The 21,810-nt window shown below is 38.5% G+C and overlaps 1 protein-coding gene across 3 annotated transcripts in view; it reads right to left on the bottom strand.

The window, feature by feature from the left end:
- The window catches only part of LOC121317013 (transcription factor HIVEP2-like), a 67,359-nt gene extending 45,750 nt beyond the window's left edge, over positions 1-21,609 (bottom strand). The window contains exons 1-2 of one of the 3 annotated variants that reach the window (XM_041252514.1): positions 21,212-21,609; positions 15,217-15,284 (exon numbers count right to left, since the gene is read on the bottom strand). The gene's annotated coding sequence lies outside the window, so the exon portion shown is untranslated. Of the gene's footprint in view, positions 1-15,216; positions 15,285-15,817; positions 16,138-21,211 lie in introns of those variants that run through there. The other 2 variants (XM_041252512.1, XM_041252513.1) reach the window with 2 other exon arrangements.
- Positions 21,610-21,810: the final 201 nt, after the last annotated feature.

Raw genomic sequence — 21,810 nt, 5'->3', positions numbered from 1 at the left:
ACACAGCAATAACGATCCATGATGTGGTATAGAACAGAAAAGCCAGAGCACTTGTTCTTATGTTTTGTTTTTTTCAATCGCTCTTCCTGAAGTAATTTAGAGGACAGCTCTCAAACCTCAGTGCACTACAGCAGCCATTTTGAAAAGAGCTTTGAAATAGACTTTAAGGTTACAAGTGTAAAAACGTTGTCAGGATGTTTACAAAAAATACAGGTATGTTATTTAAACAGTTGTAGCAACATGTGGGGATGTATAATTCTATATTTTTTCAGAACCCCACTACTTACTCTTTGAGGAGCTTGTCTGTGTACTAATTATAAGATAATGTTATTTTGTACTGTTCCTAGTCTCTAGCCTTTAATACATGCAACAAATTGGGTATTTTTTATTTAGTATATAGAGAAATAAGTTAATTTATAAATACAAATGTATAGGAAGTCTACCTAATTATTTTTATTTGCATAAGTCTATCGTAATACCTGAATGACTATGGCTGGATGACAAATATCACGAATATGCAAAGGAGCTTTACACAAAGTTAAAATCTAAATCTTGATAAAAGACTTTCAACAAGAGGAATAAAGTCTTTGTGACACCAGGTGGTGCCATACATTTTTACATAATTTTTTAGGCCTATACATGTATAGACCATTAACATATCTAAATATGATTTTATATAAGTTTCATCATACGGTACATGAAGTTGCAAACACGACTCAAATTTTATAATAGTATTACATACACAAGTTGCTAAAACTTCAACATTTATTCAAGAAACTCTCGTAAGCCTCACTGTCAAATTAATTATTTGCACATCTCAAACAATAAAAGTTAAAATACATTAATATACACATGTAGTATTTAAATAATGGCTGTTTTAAACATGGGCGCTGCAGAAGGCCTTTACATGACTGAAGGGATATTAAACCTCTGTCAATAACTCTACGGTATCTGAGTTTTGGGCACTCCCACGGTAAGGTAAGGGGTCAATTTGCATGTGACCATTGTGGGTTTGCTTGGGGTCAAGAAAACATTATGCCAGAGTAAGAAACATGTGTCACCATGTTTGATGGGAATATTATGCTTAAAATAGTTTTCTTGCTAAAATTGCATATACAAGCTTAAATAAATCAATCAAAGTAAGATTGTTAAAGAATACTAAAGTAAGCTCTGTTTTGTTAAACTTCCACACCTATACATATTCACTGTAAGGGTATATATGCCAAAGATGTAACATCCTTCAACAATATATCAGTATATGTAACTTACTCTTCCCTGTTTTTTTTTTAATAATAACTTCCTCATAGTCCCTAAATGTAGCCAGTGAAGAATGCCTATTGTTATTGTATTCTTTTTTTATGTCCATAGCTTTCTGCAACAGAGCTTCAGCACCATTTCCCATAGTAGGTTTTTGGATGAGCTGAAATTGCTTGCAGCACCTGCTTCCCCTCCAGCGGGGACTTAAGGTCGAAGTGGAAAAGTCCTGCTCTTTATGGTCTTTTTATCTATCAATGTTGGATTGCTTTGCTTTATAGACTGGCAACACTCCTAAGGCACTCCTTAAAAATGTAATATTGCCTAGCCATAGCAACTAGGCTGTGGGACAGTAATCCAAAATTAAAATCCTAAAAATAAGAAGTTCTCTGCAAACACATGTTGAAAATAGTTAAGTTATGTGTATAAGAGATTGTAAGTATGAGTGGTACTCTATGACGTAATTTTATGCTAGTGTTTCTTTTACAGAAGGCAAGAAACTCTCCTTTAGGAGTTTCCAATCGTACACACCAATATGTTTCAAGTCATACATTTCAGAATACCACAGTTTAACTGGGTACAAATATTCTGAAGGATCTCTACTTTTTAGAAAACATCATCAAACAGTATTACAGTACATAGCAGCGAAGGGCACACATTCTGTTGATACAGTAGTTGCTGCTCATAAACATGCTGCAGTATTGCACACTTGCAAAATGTCTCTTCCTGTCTTCTTGCCAGAGGCAGAAACTGCAGCAGCCCACAGTTGGCTGCACTATTATTATATGGGGTGTCACGGTAAACAATGAAGTATTTCTAACTATGAAGGGATTAAAATGTTAAAGAAAAATGTGTGTGTGTGTGTGTGTGTGTGTGTGTGTGTGTGTGTGTGTGTGTGTGTGTGTGTGTGTGTGTGTGTGTGTGTGTGTGTGTGTGTGTGAAATAAACACATCATAATCACAAGTTTAGACCACTCATTGATTTTGCATGGTACTGCAACTCACTGGGTTAAAATTAAGAAGTTACATATTTTCTTGGGTGATTAAGAGATGGGAAAGATAAAATGTGCCTTATATAGGACTATTTATTTTGCTGTTGTCACCTTGTGGTGCAATGGCAACCAAATAAGAATGAAAATACAGGTAATCTATGTTAGCATGCACTGATTCTGCAATATCCCATTATGTTGCCTTTTGTTCTCCTGGAATAGCCTTGAAATAACTGATAAGAAATACACAGGGATCTTTTTCTTTGTAAATTCATAGACCTTCCACAGCACAATCAGGATTCATCCACCATAGACACATCTTGCACACACAGCTGCAACTTGTTGTGTTTTGGAAATGATGCATTATGCACTATAATGTACAGTACATTGCCAGATTTATGAAATGTGAGCAATAAACAGTTGTGTGATTTAATTAATATTTGTATTAGTTTGGAACAAAAACAGACTGATACAAAAGACCACTATTTAATAAGAAAACAACATGAATAAATAAATGGCTTGACTTGTTCTGAATAACTGGTTTCTTTGATCTATTCCAGAGAGTTGCAACACTTTTAAATGTAATTCAGTAAAAATAAACTTAAAATAAAACAATATTTTATATATATATATATATATATATATATATATAGTATTATTACCGTAGATATATTAAATACTTAACTACCATAACATTGCCGCCCAGTAAACCTGACGAAACTTGAGCTGGGACCCTACTGTCGTCAATCCGACAGTTGGTGTGTGTGTGTGTGTGTGTGTGTGTGTGTGTGTGCTGTCCTGTCTTCCCCACCATTTGTGTGTGTCGCCCTGCGTGAGTCTGTGAGTGGAAGCATGTTTTCTGTCTAGGCAGTGCTGGTGTTCTGCCTAGGATGTCACATGAACAGTGCAGCTGTATGAGAGAAAGGTCTGAGCTGGCTGCACTGTGATTTTGTGTTTGGTTCTGCCAGTCAGCTGCTTGGCGGGACTGAGAGTCTGAACGATTGGTCAGTGTGTATGTAAATGTGCCCTGTGTGTGTGAGCCAATAGGGCTCAGGGGAGCTACTTTTTACTGTTGCTAAAAAGAGCTTCCTTTTGCCTGTCGTTCTTGTTTCAATAAAAATAGCAGTTTTAACTGCTTTGAACTGCAACCTGTGCTGTCTTTATTCCGTTGTGGACCAGATACACCTCTGCTACACTGGTGTCAGAACTAAACGGGATACGAAGTCTGCAAGAGATGCCCGGATTATGGACCACTGGGACTACTGGAGCTCCGACTCGCCCCGAAACCGGTGGGATGGCTGATGGGAGGACCTCTTTGAGGACCTAGAGGACTGAGATTGGTGCTTAGTCTGCAGGGAGTTCGGACACAAAGACGTGCGCTGTCCCCTCCTGAGCCAAGAAGAGCCGTGTGCCCAAAAATGATAGTGGAGGAGGGGCGGCCATTCCCGGAGGCAGGCAAAGGAGTCAGTGCCGGCTCCAGTATTGGAGAGAGAGAAACTGCCTGCACGAGTGCAGGATCGGGAGGACCTGCCCATTCTAGTGCCGGAGAGAGAGAGAGAGAGAGAGAGAGAGAGAGAGAGAGAGAGAGAGAGAGAGAGAGGTGCTGCCGCTACTGGAATCCCCTGCACCCCTGCATGCTACACACGAGGAGGCTGGGAAAACTGGGGGGGGGGGGCATTTTTGACACTGTGTGCTGTGTCTGCGAAGAGTATGAGCACTATGCGGTGTACTGCCCCAGCATGCTGGAGGAATGCCGGCTGAAGTTCCTCGAGCCCTGGGTGGAAATAGTCGCAAGATGGGGAGAGCTGCTGCCACCAGCACAAGCACAAGCTCTTTTCAGGATTTCTTGCAAAGAGCGTGAGCAGAGAACAGGAGCAGTTGGCATCACAGGAGCAGCTAACACCACAGCCACGGCCTGAGTGCCCATCGCCACTGCCAGCATTGATACGGCCGGTACCGCCACCACTGCAAGCATGGTCACTACTGGAGTGCCCCACACCATTGCCAGGGTGGCCACGGCTGGTGTGCACAGCACCTGAGTGCCAAGCATTGCCACCAGAGTGCCCAGACTGTTGCCTGAGTACCTATCGCTAGCATCAGTACTGCCACCGCAGCCGCTGACTGACAGCCTGCAGCGACTGAGCGAGAGCCTGCAGCCGCTACCAGAGAGCCCACAGTCTCCGCTAGAGAGCTCCACTCCACAACCGCCACCAGGGAGTGTCCAGAGCCACCAGAGACAGTGCCCCACATCGGCTGACAGAGGCTGTCCTGCGCTGCCAGAGCCCCTGAGGGAGAGCCCAGCATCGCCAGAGCCACCAAGAGAGAGAGCCCCGTGTCGCCGGAGCCCAGCCCTGCCAGAGCTCCTGAGAAAGAACCTTGCATCGCCGGAACCCCCTAGAGATTGCCCCGCGTCGCTGGAACCCCTGAGAAAGAGTGGCGCATTGCCAGAGCCCGAGAGAGAGTACCACACTGCCCAAACCCCAAGGAGAGAGTCCAGGGCTGCCACCTGAGACAGAGTACCCTGTGCCGTGACTGCCGCACCCAGCTCTCTCCAAACAACAGCCACGTTCTGAGGATACTGTTGGGGCTGCTATGGCTAGACTCTGCCTCGCTGTGTGGAGGGAAGCCCGGACCCAGGAGGGACATCCGTCTTGGACTGGCACAGAGGTCTGGGATTGGTGACCATCCTGGTGCCCCGTGAAAGTGGCCTAGGGAGTCACGTGCACAGTGCAGCTGTATGGAGAGGTCTGTTTTGGCTGCACTGAGATTTGTGTTCAGTTCCGCCAGTCAGCTTGCGCAGGACGGAAGGTCTGAGTGATTGGTCAGAGTGTATGTAAATGTACCCTTGTGTGTGTCAGCCAATAGGGCTCGGGGGATTTCTATTTATGAGCTACCTGTGCGCAGCTCGGGGGTTGTGTTTGTGTTGTTGTGTTGTGTGGTTGGCACTGCCTAACTGAGCTACTTATCCTGTTGCTAAAAAGAGCTTCCTTTTGCCTGCCATTCCAGTTTCAGTAAAAATAGCAGTTTTAACTGCTTTGAACTGCAATCTGTGCTGTCTTCACTTATTCCGTTACGGACCAGATACGCCTCCACTACAATATAATGTACTTTTTTTCATGGTATTTTTACAGCTTATACAGATTGCTTTCATTAGTCATCCTCTGCAACTGTTGTCTTCCCCATCGGTCATCAGCCATTAGCAGACAGATCAAGACTGGTGTTCTGTGCTCTGTGTTCTATATTGCTTAGTGCCAAGTGTGTGGTGTAGCTACTTTACATAACATTGCCTTACTAAAGGCACACCCTGTAGATAGCCAACTAGATAATTTACATCCCTATTGACATTTGAAATGTGGATTCTGCTGCTTTAAAAAGACAACTGTTAAACCTATATATGTAGAAAACCTATGGCCTCCAGGCACTAAGATCTAGGTCAGTGTCTTGCATTGATGAAAAATCACGGTGATATAAATTGCCAAAGTCTCTTTTACAGATGGCAAGAAACTCTGCTTTAACAGTGTCCATTAGGAAATACAGATATGCTTCAAGTTCATCTCCAAGTACCACTTAGTCTAAACATCACTGCTATTGGTTTTAAGTCATTCATCTAAAAGAACATACAGTCTAAACATCATTCCACAGAATTAAATGAAGGGGATGAACATATTGTAATAAGTGTCTGGATTCCAATCACAGTACATAAGTACTGTGGGGAGGTTGTTATACTTGTTGCAGACAGACATAGGAAAATATTTATAATGTAATACAAAAATGAATAAAAGGAAGTTCAAATAGTATAGTAAAATATAAATTAGCACCACAATTTACCATTATATGCCTTTCAATCTTTCACTGACGCCTTCCAGTGCACAAACTTGAGTCCAGGTACAAATTGTACTCATACATAATGTACACATGTATAGATTTAACTCTGAATCATACTTCCCAGGAATGATTACTGTGCAGTATTATTATATTTTCTCTTAAATGTATGCACAATACTGCCCAGCTTTCCAAAGCAAACAATGACTCACACTCAACACAAGGTTTGTAACATCCTCCAACCATGTGATCTACTGAGTTGAAAAGCCCTTAATATTTCGGACCAAAATTAAAAACGACCTGATCCAGCAATATAAAATATATATGCTATACTGCTATAAAACTTGGTTAATATTTAACAGGGCTAGAAGGAATATCCATGAACAGACACAGAATTGTTACAGGGGATACATACAACAGCTAGTTCAGTGATACATAGTGAGAAAACAGCATCAAGGGAACTGCTAAATTTAGGATCACTTGAGTTCAGACTGTATTTTGAAGCTGACGCTGAAAGCTCAAGTGGAAAACTGTGTACAGCCTGACAAATACAGTAGAGAATCAATTATCCGATCTTTGATCAACCGTACTGTCTAATAAACCGAACATACCTGTAATCACGTGATGAATTGCGTGTGGTGTATTACACACACAGCTTCTGCTGCTAAAACGGTTACGAGATTTAGCTGCAAAAAAAGGACAGGCAGACTGAAGCAAATAAAAGTTACAGAATTATTCAGACCACCAAAACCTTAGATAGAGCACTGTGTGCTTAAAATTGTTGTAGTTACACAAGTATCAAAGTATAGAAACATTTTACTGATTTTTTGAAGTTTAATGATTCCTAAAGTTCTGTCAAAGTTGTACTGCACTGTATTCTTTGATGATTTTCAAAGTTTTTTATATGGCACTTTTAATTACTGTAATACAGTACACTTTAACTGTAGGTGTTAAAGTTTTACTGAATTGCATCAATTTAATGATTTGTAAAGCTTTGTAATTTTGTATGCTTAATGTGACAGAATAAGTTACTCGCTATATATCATCAGTCTTTGTCAATCATTAATATATTGCCCTGCACACTGTTGTTTTAGAGTTTTGGCAGTTTAGCCATGTTCCTATTGATTTGTAACTCATGAGACCATTATTAAGTAGCTTTCTATCCTTAAGGCCACTACACACCAGAAGCGATGCAACAAAATGAATAGAACCTATACTGTATCTTTCACACCGGGGGCAACCCCACAGATGACACAACAGGCAACGCGAAATGAATAGGATTGAGTCACGCGACAACAATAGAATTGACCAACCAGAGAATAGCTTCAATGCACTGTGTCTACCAGAGTGAAGCAGTATCCAAAATGACGGAGGAAAAAACAATACCTACCGCTGAAAAAAGAGACAAAGATCATCACTATTATAAAGATAGAGATGAAAGATAATATATGGGAATCCATTTAGAAGGAACTAGATAAGCCTGGTATGGATTTATTGATTGCCATACAGTGCCTATAGAAAGTCTACACCCCCTTTCAAAATGTTCACCTTTTGTTGCCTTATAGCCTGGAATAAAAATGCATAATTTATTTATTTTATTTTTTTTTTCATTTATCTACACATCCTACCCCACAACTTCAAAGTGAAAAAAATATCTAGAAATTTGCAGAAAATTAATTAAAAATAAAAACTGAAATAGCTTGGTTGGATAAGTGTCCACCCCCAAATAGCAATTTAGCTCAGGTGTAACCAATCGCCTTCAAAATCACACACCAAGTTAAGTGGCCTCCACCTGTGTTAAATTGTAGTGATTCACATGATATCAGGATAAATTCAGCAGTTCCTGTAGGTTCCCTCTGCTGGGTAGTGCATTTCAAAGCAAAGACTCAACCATGAGCACCAAGGTGATTTCAAAAGAACTCCAGGACAAAGCTGTTAAAAGGCACAGATCAGGGGATGGGTATAAAAAAATATCAAAGGCCTTGAATATCCCTTGGAGTACAGTCAAGACAATTATTAAGAAATGGAAGGTGGCCATAGTACAGAGAAGTCCTTGAGGAAATCCTGCTGCCCTCTGCAAGAAAGCTGAAACTGGGACGGAAGTTCACCTTTTGTGGCATGACTTGAAGATTGCTGTCCATCAACGATCCCCAAGGAACTTGACAGAGCCTGAACAGTTTTGTAAAAAAGAATGGTCAAATATTGCCAAATCTAGGTGTGCAAAGTTGGTAGAGACCTATCCCAACACTCAAAGCTGTAATTGCTGCCAAAGGTGCTTCCACCAAGTATTAACTCAGGGGGGTGGAGACTTATCCAACTATGACCTTTCAGTTTTGTGTGTGTATATATATATATATATATATATATATATATATATATATATATATATATATATATATATATATATTTTCTCAATAAAAACAACAGTGTGGAGTATGGTGTGTAGATAGGTGGAAAAAAAATCCTCATTTAAATGCATGAAAGTCTGAGGCACTGACACAACAAAATGTGAAAAAAGTTCAAGGGGGGGTGTAGACTTTCTATAGGCACTGTATATGTAGAAATACCACCAGAGAAGACCCTCATAATTTCCGCATCACGATGTGGACTATGTAAGAGTCTTGATCACAGTTTTCTCAATACAAATTTTTTGTATTATAGCTCTGTCAGTTTTCAAACCTGTCGCATCACATCTGTGTTGCTTCAGGTGTGTAAGGGCATGTTTTTGCGAAAGTATCTTGTCACCTGATAAAAAACTGCTTTGCATCGGGTATGCCGTCGCACCCTGTCCGATATCATCAAAAAGACGTCAAGCACAGGTCTGTAGTCATTTTTTCTCTGGAAAAAGCTGGAACAAAAGGAGGCAGGGATGAGCAATATGCATAGTTCCTTCACCACAGACAAGATAGCTGTTTCCATATACAGCTCTCAAAGCCAAGCTTTTTGAGACGTTATAGTAATAAAATAATGACTTGGATGGCATTACTGAGGAGTTTGGTGATAAAACAAGTGATCAGGAGATGATTTATCAGTATCTCTACCATGAAGAGGTATGTGATAATTACAGTGAACAAGGGGTGGGGCTTGGCTGGAGATGCAGTACTGACAGTCCTGTTGATATGCAGTGCCTTTTAAACCACTTTTACTGTGAAAAAAATACTTTTAAACAGCACGTGTAAAATAAACAGCAGTGTGAAAATAAATTGGACCTGACACGCTTGACAGGCGCTAAATAAATGGACCGTTAATTGTTAAAAAGCAATGTCAACTTACAGTGTCTACATCCTACACAGGATGCTAAATCCAGGAGAATCTTGGGAGTGTCTCAAAATACTGGGGATGCGATTTTCTGGCGTTTGATTTTTCAAGCTTGATATAAAGGGGTAGATGTAAGGATAAGCGCAAAGTGATCTGAAGGTGCAAAACCCCCATAATGCATATATAAAGAATGGTGCTCACCTGGCGTTCTGCACCCCCTATCAAATATGCATTTGTCATCATTAATCCATTATACTTATATTGAAATGCATTCAAATGAAGAAAATAGCATGGAACTGGGTGGGATCTGGATACTAAGGGGGCGCAAACATTATAATGTGATGTAAGGAATCTGTGTTTCATTAAAACTGTGTGACATTCACAACGTCTATTTTGCACAATGTCAGTGTCATTTCTTTTTGCTGTCACACCAGCTCCCACTGCATATTATTAGCTATTGCGTTTTAAATAGTTACAAATGTTAAAAGGTTAATCACATTCTGTCCTGAAGCAGCTCCATCTGGCACATGTACAAGATCGAATGATGAGAGCAAATATTTTTTTTTTTTCATATCTTGATTAAGAGAATAAAAATATCACAATGCGATTGTTCTGTTAATGAAGACACAGCATCTTATGAAGTGCAATATATATATATATATATATATATATCTATATATATATATATATATATATATATATTATATATCTCAGTTGATTGCACAGATAGGTGAATATGAAAACTGATAGTGGCAGCACAAAGCCAACACTTAAATGACAATAAAAATACATAATCTCAAATTTGTGTTGTATTTTCATATATCTGAGCTGCTCTATATTTGCAATGGACACTCTTGTCTGTGGTGTTAAGGAAGGGGTTCAACCATTCATTTGTACATGGGGTCTTCAGTGACAGATCTAGTAAAAGCACTGCTGCTTGAAAACATGGGAATGTAGTTCGAATAACGCTCGCCTTTCACTTCCCATTATTGAGCTTCAGTGTTTGGGCACCCAACAAAGCCAGGATGAGATTTCCCAAGATGCAATCTTAACTCCAGGGTTATGAAGTTTGGTAATATCCAGGGCCAAGGTTTAGCAGTTGAAAAGTCTTCACAGAAGCAATGAAGGTCTTTCTCATCGGTAAATGGGTTGCAGAGATGACAGAGATGACATTTTAATTTGTCATTTTGAAATCAGACACAAAAACTGGGGCAAATCTATATAGTGAACCTGTTCAGATGCTTGCCTAATGGTATGTTTTTCTGAAATAATGCTTATGCCTGATATTTAAATTGTTAAGAAAATATATCCATCAACTACCCAAAGAAAGATTATATGACAATTCTCACAAAACAAACAACGGATTCCTATCCATTCACCACAGGTTAACGCCCACCCACGTTTGATAATTATGTCCCATATTACAGTATACACCTACAAAAGACCAGACTAACAAAGCATTCACTTAGGGAGTGACTACACCTCCCTCTACATCACACACACACTCACACACAAAATACATGTATCGATGAAATATAAGGTTCAGACTCACAGAAAGGCATGAAAGTAATTATGTAACTGCTTTTAAACAAGAAATTGATTTAAAGAAATTCTGAGTACACAATAAAGAGCAAAAAACAATATTAACAGAACTCACCAAACCCAGAAAGGTAGCAAATAACCAAACAAAGCCAGCTAATTAATCTGTTATAGAGGAAACCCTAACGAGAAACTATGAAAATACTACCAAACATTACATGTTCCTGGACACTTGTATCATGCTATGCTCATCCTGGAGCTAATTTCTTAAAAATGAATCACACGATAATTACGCAACTGGCTACTTGTTTACCTGCTTTACAGTGTAAATGACTGTATTTTAATTATTTAGTTTCAAGTATACATTACAAACATAATAGTAATACAAGTTTAAGCTGGTAGGTTTTGTACTGCACCTTTATAGGATCATGGAATTCTCTATACAACGCATATTGGCTTATAAATTATTTTGTCACTCCTTTTACTTGTACACAACTTGTGAATAGAGCTCTGTCTCATTCTTTGTTCTTTGCTCTGCCATTCCCCACAGCCAAGCTTCAGTTTCTCTTTCTCCACTTTCATTAATTCTTGGCATTACACTGCAAAGTGAACTCCCTAGGTCCCCATCCAGCATGCTAACGCTCCAGATCATATTTGGGTGCAACTCTCCTATGCATACAGTGCATGTATCCCAACGTTCTGCCACCATCTTCCATAATACAGTGTTTGCAATTGAGCTATGTGGGTGTGCATAAGCACACTTCAAATATGTGCCAGCTGCTTTGGGCATTTGGTACTAACTGGTTTTAAGTTTACCACCTGTTCTAGGAGCTTTTGCTGTACTTTTAAAAAGACATGCAGCAAGTTCCCTGAACCGAACATATGCAGTGAAAAAGGCGCTTGTAAAAAGCCAATGTTTTGACTTCTGTTCTCTGTTTGTTTTTTAATAACCAGAGAAGCATTATGCACTTGCCTAGGGAATGACACCAGCCAGTATCTCTCAATGAATATTCCTCTAAGTACTAGTTTAGCAGTGGGTAGATCACGGTTGACTCCATTGTCCGCTTATACAGCTGGCTCTAAAACTAAACATCATATTGTCTAAACATAGCTCCGGTAATTTCAAGACCCCCTCAACAACCATGTCTGTCCATTCAGTTTTATGACTTATTAAGGGCAAAAGGAAGAACGTTTCATTGCTTTTAAACTAAACAAGCACAAGTAAAGAAGAAGCCTTATGGTTGCAGTCTGTAGGTAATGTGAAAAGGGTGTAGGTTGATATAATAAAAGCCTTGATATGGAAAACCTTGCTCTCAGGTGGCCAGACTTTTGTTTGTTATTTCTGATACACCACTGGAATGCAGTGTTCAGTTCTGCCACTAAATTTGGACATGCTGTTTTCCGAATCTATGTAATGCCCCTTTGTGTTCAAATAGGAATATGCTTTGGCAAAAGCCTAAATCAAGATAAAAAACATTATAATGAAAATTTGAATTTAAGCTCGTCTAAGGGATAGTAGTTTGCACCTACAGAACCATTGTCACAATTAGAGTATTGTACATTTTCTGTTACCTGCATATGTGTGTGTATTTATTTTTTGTATTTGTTATTCTGGACAATGTTGTACCTGTCTACTATATGATAACTAATTCCATATTTTATTAAATAATAGCAACTCCTGTTGAGAGATGCAGGACTGGAAAAGCTAAAGCCTGGCATTCATTTTTAGTGAAAACATAATACCACTTTTCAAACACAACGATTAAGCATACTTTTAAGAAGCCAGCAGAATATGATTTTCAACCGGAAAATGTAATATTGATATTCTCTTACATATTCTGTTAATTAGAGTAAGGTCAACAAAAAAATAAGTTTATAGTTGAAAAACAAAGTACCACAGAAAAGAAAATGATAAATGATGGATTCAGTTCCCACAAAGATGTGTACAGAATTGATTTACCACACGCTGCATGTCCTAACACCCCACCTTTTAACCTCAAGCAAGCATTTCAGAAAACAGAAACCCTTTGCATTACTTATTGAAAATCTCTAGTCAATGATTCAGACTTGTAGCTAAATGTATATTTCTGTCAATCAACATTGTGGGGTTTACAATGCAGCACTATCCACTGTTGTGTGTCCCAATGTCTACTACACACTAGCCAGTTCTTTCTCCCAGGAAAACCAACAAGACTAAAATAAGTGAACTCTAAAGGAATAGCTGGTATTCCAGTGCACTTCATTACGAATGTGCATGACCGCTATTTTCCAATTACCAGTGCAATGAGAAATAATATTATTTGCATTATATCATAATGAAATGTCAATACAAAGCACTACAAACTGTTTGTTAATTTTATCTACAGCATAACCTGAAAATGTGCCTAGCAAACTCAGGTTTGTGTCTTTGTTAATAAGACTATAATCTCTAGCAGACTCAGTGAAGGACATCATAGTGCTCACAGTTCCCATAGTAACAGTTTGTATTGCCATACACTTACTGTAGGCAGTATGCAGGGCTCTACAAAAAAAAGCAAATTATAGACTCATATCTCTAACAGAATTAGTCACATGCACATTGGTGTGCATGCTTACGATACTCTAAAAGCCACAACTGTATTACAGTGCACAATTATCTGTAGGTCAATACAAAAAACAGTTGATATTTTTGTGTAAGAGCAGGTTTCAAAAGACACGTGCAATTGCTTTAACTCTAAAATGCCATTTGTTTAATTACTGCCAGTCATGTATAATATATGTATATTCTTGTCTAGAGTTTTGTCTATTGTATTGTCAAAGGAACAGATCAATTCCTGCACTGAGAAGTGTTGGGCTCAGAAATATTGCTTGTTGACTTTCAATGAACTTTCACTGTAGGTAAAACCAATTGCTTGTCAGACATGAGCTATAGACAAATTGATTTCATATTTACTTTATTGGCCACCCAGCTCAGGGGTTAAATCCCTGACCTCTGTATTTAAAGGTCAGCTGAAATATCAGAGTAAACACCAGTGTCCATCAGTTGATACATACTATCTATTTCTTCTATTAAGAACAAGATTCTCCACATTTTAGTGTGGTTGTCATATCTTTCTCAAGTGCATTTGAAAACAAACAGCGAGGTATTATAGGTACTAAATGACACAGTGGCAATTCTAATATATTTTCTTTTTAAATATGTTTAGGAGTTAATGTCATTTTTCATGACTAGTGTACATTAATAGTGATGCTGCAATAATATTATTATTATATTCCCTTATATTTAGTTCTTTAAGCTCCATTGTATTAAATACCTACTTTATTCACATGACATTTATTTTCTAATTTTATAGATCGGAAAGGTAATTTGATCTTTTTTATATAACAAGTTGATTTCAGCAGTTATTTCTGTACAAATCACAATGAAAAATCTGTGCTGCAGTGCCTATCAAAAAGCTTGTTCATCCACCTTCTGCAACCTGTGACCTTTACCCATAGCTAAACCCATTGCCCACCCACACACTGCTTCCAAATCCATGATACAACTGGCTGCAGAACACTTTTGTGTTCTAACTAGAATGTGATCCCAACTCGCTTAGTTGGCAGACCGTCAGAATGCAAAAGGAGAAAGCATTTCACAACAGTAATACATTTCACATTGTGATTCATTTTATTCCGTATAGCACGGATGGAAATAAGAAAATTAGCCCCAGTGAATAGGTAACAGGCTTAGGTGCATCACACTAAAATGCCTAGTAAAACCAGGAATTAATCAAACTGCTATGCAGTGGAAGTCTTATTTCCATCCCTGCTTACAGCCCCACTTGATAGATTGAAAAAAAAAAAAATCAAGCAGTAAAGTTCTGTTCCATTTCTAAAACTGTATGTGTTTGGTGCACCTGATTTTTATTTTATTTTATTTTTTAATAGAAAACACTTCTATTTACTCATTTACAGTATATGAAAGCATTACTGAGGAGCCTATAGCCCCACTAACAAATATAACAACACATAACAAAAAATACACAAAGACAAATGCATAATATTTAAAGCACTGTAGATAAGTACAGTCTAATATTATTATATATAACATTATATAATAACCATTAATACCTCACAGGTGTTTCAAATAATAGTAAGCACACTAAAACATGCTACACATAGATATAGTTATTGTCGTTCTTAACATTTTCTTTTTGCTGTGGATCCCAATCATAACTTATATTTTAATGGCATTTTCTGCTATGGATAATATTGTTCTTTTTTCATGGTTCTTTTCTCCTTGCATGTACTGTATATTAACATTAACTAAATGGTGAAAACACAAACTTAGGCTGACTTTAAAACAAAACAGAACAACATTTCCTGGGACCCACCTCTGTGCACTGCACGATCCCGCTTGGCAGTCCTAAACTAATCACAATCCACCATCATTTCACAGACCCTGTGTTTGAGAAAGGAGGAGCAAAAGGTCAGAACCCACCTACACAAACATACATGTAACCACACAAACACACAACAGCAATCACACAACAGCACCTAACAACTTCAGTGGTCGTACACCTGGTCTCCCCTAGGGATGTCATTACCGGGGCGATACAGCACAGTGTCTAGCTATCAATTCCATGCAGCACAGTAAACAGTATTTCCAGTCTGTGCCTGATCTACTATAAGGGTCAGCTTTTCATTTTTGAATTTAAAAAACATTTCCCTGTGCAAACTATGGACACCAGAATGCATTATGAACTAATTTTACTCACACTTCAGATATGTATAATAGTCAATTATTATTATAGCACCAGTGTAAAACAGAGAAAGCCTAGAACTGAAAATAGCAAAGAAGTGTGTCTTCCCGCGTGATAAAGCAGCACTCATTGAAACAGAAACCTCTGCAGGCCACTTATTTCCATCATTATTCAGCAGTATTCAAGTGGCCGATTCAAACTGCACTCAGCCTCTCACATTCCCCCTTCCCACCTGACTGTGTATCCTCTGCACTATGCGAGTGATGGAGTCTCCCCGGGATAAATTATCGCCCAAGCATCCAGGTTCTCTCATCTCTGTCGTGTGCACTGACATGCTCTGTAAAGTGAGCTATTCCAATGTACTGTAACAGTGTTCGCTTCTCTCTGTCACTTCACCGGCTCATACAGGGAAAAAAAAAAAAAAATGGTAATATTTCTTCAGCATTAAACACCTGCGTGCTGATTGGCTGGCTGATTGAGTGGAAAATGGCACAGCGGCGCTGGCAGTGGTTGCTTGCAGAGATAAAAAGTAGGTCTCAGCTGGTTCTGTTGCTGCAGAAACAGAGACAGACAGAGAGAGAGAAAAAGACTACTACTTTCTCAGAGCAGGAAGGAGGAGAGGCCATGAGTGTTTCCTGTTGTGCAGCTGAAGAAAGCGAGGACGTCACTGTATTCACACTCCCTCAGGGTGTCAGCAGATTCAGGGCCAAAGTTCAGTCATTTCCAATACAGAGAATAAAAGGGAGCTTTTAGGAGTTCTCCCAAAAAATAAATAAAAATAAAAGCAGGAATAGCCTTTAGTGTGGCCCAGCACAAAAATAGCCCTCACTACGCATTAATATTTTATTAACAGTACTGGGGTACTAGGGTTTTTTTGTATATGGTCTCAGCAGCCAGCATGCACCAATGGTGACTGCTGAAACACATGTTGCTATCTTACCGAGCCTTTTGGAAGGCAAGTTCATTCTAAATAACAGATTCGTAACTCTCCCACAATCCATTCCATCCATCACAGTGTTGGATTTGAAAGCAGGAGAATAATGTAGTAACATGTGAGCATGTGATTTACACGCATCAGGATATTTACAAATAACACTAATTACAGGTGTCATTAAAATTTAAAATGAGGTCATCATGAACTAAATTCAAGTGAGATAACATTTTACAACAAATGTCCATGCGCATGTGTACATCAGACAATTCAATGTCATTCCCAAAGGACAGCCTTCAACAGATCACCCAAACACATGTCAGCACAGTAAAAAAGTCGCTCTGTGTAACCTCCATTGACAGTATTTAGAATAACTCCATACAAAGTTTAATTCATTCTAGGCTTAATTGGCCCAAACAATCAGGGGCCTGAACTCAATGAAATGTCCATACCGAGAAATAGCACAACTGGACAAGCAGTTCAAGTTATAGCTGTGTGGCATACCTATATGTATATACGAAGGGTGCCACTGCAGTATGGGAATAGTCATGACCCACAAGAGGAATCATTTATGACGTATTTTGAACACTACAGTATGTCTACAAATGAATCAATCACACGCAGAGTGTTTGAATAGTCAAAGCTCTTAGTGTTTTTTTTTTTTTGACCAGTCAGTTCATGCATATCTTTTATGAAGGTAGCTTACAGTATGCTGTGTCTCCACTATTATTACAGTAGCCACTGATAAGAGCACATGAGGATTTGGATCCAGATCATAATCCAAACAAAGATAGTATCAAGCTTCCTCCTGTACATATTATATTATTAAAATGAGTTAAGCAGCACATATTTATAAATAAAAATGTTTTTGTTTTTTTGTAAAATACTGCCAAAACAGACTGATGTTGTTTGTAAATACTGGTAAATGTGTTATATATATATTATATATATATATATATATATATATATAATATATATATATAAACATTCTTGACAGCGTCATAAGTAAACTTTTCCGTGGCACTTTTTGTTGCAGCCATATCTAAAGGGCAGTGATTAATGTGCTGCTGTGTATTCATTACAGGAATATAATAACTAAGCAAATGTACTCGCTAAAACGGTTATCCAATTTCCAAACTAAACATTACCACAAAAAGAAGCAAAGAGCACTAAACCGCTTGGAGAAATGTATTTAAAAAATGGAGCCAACAAAAACATACAGTACTTGAGTTTCAGTTCCCCTTTACAGCTATTTTTATTTGTCTCTTGAAACAATAGCCGGCTTGCAAATTGGCTTATTTCTTTCCAGATAAACGTTTGGTTTGTGGCAAAAAAAAAAAAAAAAAAAAAAAAAAAAAAAACAAATAGGATTGTTTAGCGAACTTTGTATGTAAAACTTGACGATAACCTTGACAGGACACTGTTTCTTTAGAAACGCAACACAGAAGGGAACCACATTTACAACTGGCACTTAACGACCAAAGTAATCTTTAATCTGAACAGTAAAAAAAAAAAAAAAATTCTCTGCAGGGTTATTAAATGCAGTCGGACACTGAGATAACTAAAGTGTCATGTTAACTGAAAACATTGCAACAGCCAAGCTTGGACATTGGATCAGGTCTCAAGGCTCCTCTTTAGCTACTGTAGCACACAGGTGGCATTAAATGAAATGTGGCTAATGCCATATGGAAGAATCTATGTATTAGTGTTTACTTCTTTTCCTGGTAAACTACAGATATTTTCCTTAACATAAATCTTTTTCAAGGTATAATTTTTGCTGTTGTGGAGGACTGTTTACTTAACTGTAGTTGTGGAGCAAAAAGCTTCTTTAACATAAAGAAGTGGGGGGATTTGCTGTAAACTCACTATTGACCCATGATAGACTTGGCAGGCATAGTGATATTCTAAGGAGCGGCAACCACCTCCAATCACACTGCTGTAGAGCTCCCAAACACACCTGATAGGCCTATGTGTTGGCCCACATTCAACAACATTTACAAGTAATATGATCAACTGTAATTTTACAATAAAAGTGAACAGCTAATCTTGATATGCAATTTGTGTTTAACTGTCCATTTATAAAATCATCTTCTATTTCTATTCTAAATGTCTTACCGTAAACACCGTTGCATAAGATGATTTTCTACACATTTTTGTGGGGCCCTTAAAAAGGGGGAGTGACTAATACAATGGTGCGACATATGTGCAGGTGTGTGTAATATTACTACTGTACAAGTGCCACAATGGGATTACTGCAGCTACGGTTATAGCTCACACAAACTTAACTGTCAACAACCTGATTTATTTTTTCAGGATCTACGGCATTCAGGTCATGTTGCTAGGAGAGGGCTAGGTCGGCCAGGGTGTCCTCAGCTCACCGCGCACCAGCGACCCCTGTGGTCTGGCCGGGCACCTGCAGGCTTGCCTGCTAGCTTTCAGTGCAACGCAGTGGTACACTTGTAAATTATGTGTATGGTTATTGATTAACAAAACAAAATGAATGTATTTGTACAACTAGAAATGTAATGCAACTGTACTGCACCATATTCAACACTAAAATGTTTTGTTTGCTGGTTATTAGATGGTGTGTTGTTTAGCTTTTTATTTTTTCTCGCTTTATTAATTGATGCAAGCAGCACTGTTCAATATTTGTGCTTTAAATTTGAATTAATAGAACAAATTTGTGTAAGTATGGTTTTGGAAAGAAATGTTCAGTAAAGCAAAGATGATATGTTCTTGAACTTGTTTGGGTACTTGATAAGCTAAAATAAAACAGGTTAATACAGCTGTGATGTGAGATGTATCACTTGATTTTACGCTCTGTTCATTATTATTTTTTAAATCCATCCAGCACCATTTGTTAGTAGTCCACACTGCTACTACTGGAATTTACAGTATTGTAGTAGTATATCTATATTTTGATGTATTTTGACATTGCATTTAAATTTACTGCAACCAATTATTCAGACATTTTGAAAAACAATAGTTTCTAGCAGTAACTAAAAACAAAAAAAACAACACTGTAAAATTATTAATGGAATAAAATGTTGCAAACAAGGGTTATTTAGAAAATAAACCTGTGTATCTTTCTTTATTTATCGGTGTTGAGCATATAGGAAAAAAAATCAATGCTAAAAAAATTATTTAAAACACAAAAAAAGGTGTTTTCCTAAAACTGAAGTCTCAAAAAAGGGGGGAGCAACTTTTACACCAGTGCGACCTATAAAATGATTTTTACGGTACTACTGTATTACACAAAGTCCCCTAATTTATCTAAGCTAAGTTTCACCAGGGTACATGTGTAACATTTGGGTTATGTTACAAAACTAGTAAGAAATAAATGTCACACATTAGTGTTGATCTTCTAGGACAGTCAGCCTTTTAAAAAATGTGTCCGCCAAAGTGAATTTGTTTGGCTGCAGGAGGATGCCTTCTATCAATGTATATTGTTGGTAAACTAGCTACTCCTAAACCATTTCATTCAACTAATTTCACAATTGGTTTAGAAATATTTGCATTCTTGTTTTACCTCCTGCTTCCCTTTATATTGCCGTAGTGCCCTTACAGCTTAGAGAGCCACTATTATCAATAGTATAATACATGCTGTACTTTTATTTCCATATTAACTGCAGAGCTAAGCAGTTTCACAGTGGTTGAGCGCTAATGTTGTTGTTTGCTGGTAGTTTTATAACACACTGGGGTAGGTGACTACTTTTTATGCATTACAGAATTTCTCCAATTGAAGGTCTACCTATGGATCACTAGTTACATTTTATAGTGCCTATTAGACTGTCATCACACATATAAAGGCACAATCGCTTTGCTTTTGAGTTTCACTGTACAGTATGTGTCGGTATTTATCTACATTTTGTACTTGATCGTCAAACCATCCCCAATGCAATGGAACATATATGTTTCCAATGAAGATAAATTCAGGCATTTACTAATATACATTAATCATGTAACTATTCTCCATATATTTCCTACATGTTCAAAAAAGTGCCAGTCACTTATTGCGATATTGGTAATTTAATATACAGCAGACATTTGATAAAAAGGAAATGCAGTTTATATTGTATAATTAATGCACTTTTTATGTATTTATTTTTCCGGGGACCCCGCCACAGGCTTGAACGCTGACTTCAGTCGTTAAATTCCAGTCGTGAACGTGAATTTGATCCCCTGCAAGGTTCTGTTTTGCAAACAAAAAACATCTGCTTTGATCACAAGCAGAGCCCCTTGTTAACCCCCTTCCTGTAGTCGTATACGTCATGGAACATTCCCGGAACGGGCCAACGTTCCACCCACCTCTACACACACACACACACACACACACACACACACACACACACAGAAACACGCACTGAGACAGTGACAGCATACACACATTAAACCAAGAGCCTGCATGAATACGCGTCACCAAAGGAACGTGCGTTGCTCCTGCCTATTTTTTTTTTTTTTTAATTAACCTTTTGTGCGAAATACGTCTTCCCAGTTCAAGCCCCCCCCCCCCCCTCCTACCAACTATGCAAATTCCTCAGGATGTTACGCAAACTCCCTCATTTGCATGCAAGGAACTGGGTATTCCCCACGTATCCTTACGAGGATAAAGATCATTTTATATGTTTTCAATCACCTGTCGCCGTCAAATTCTAATGTCGTATCACTCCCAACATTTTAAAACACATCACTTACCGTGTTGCTTGCATCCATACGCGGTCAACTACATCCAAACAGAAATGTCAACCTTTTCGTGAAAGCTCAACTTGCACTTGCAGTCGTTGATTTAGTATCTCAACTTGGCAAGTCAAGGTAGCCCAGAGAGATTTTAAAACTTAAATGACAACTTTAACCTAAAACAAAAATTACTTCTTTTTTTTCTGTGGAAAACACTCTGCTCCCGGTCACATGCGGGAGTAAACCTGTCAGTGAACTTCTCCCTTTGCGAAGTTTTGGAGAAGCCAGAGCTCAGATGGTCTGTGATCAGTAGACATACAGGGTTATTCCTGTCACTTCCCAGAATAGAAAAAAAACAGCTTGGCCGATGACGTCATCGGATCCCCCAGCGCGTCCCAGAGAGGCTGGACTAGCTAAACCAGGCAAACAGCGTGTGTACAGTGAGCGCGCAAGAGAGAGAGCTCCAACCTCATCCTGAGCTCTCTTAACATGTGTGGGAACTCCCTCGGAGCAGTCAGAACTTGTCAAGCAAAAACAAAACTTGAAATTCCACTGTACAAAAAACGCTACGACGACAAGCCAACGATTGTGCTAGAAGACAGATGTGTGTCTTGATA

This window comes from Polyodon spathula, chromosome 6 (genome assembly GCF_017654505.1).
Source record: "Polyodon spathula isolate WHYD16114869_AA chromosome 6, ASM1765450v1, whole genome shotgun sequence".
NCBI classification, from domain to species: Eukaryota; Metazoa; Chordata; class Actinopteri; order Acipenseriformes; family Polyodontidae; genus Polyodon; species Polyodon spathula.
The sequence above is the reverse complement of the archived record's forward strand: the minus strand, read 5'-3'. Positions and strand labels throughout refer to the sequence as shown.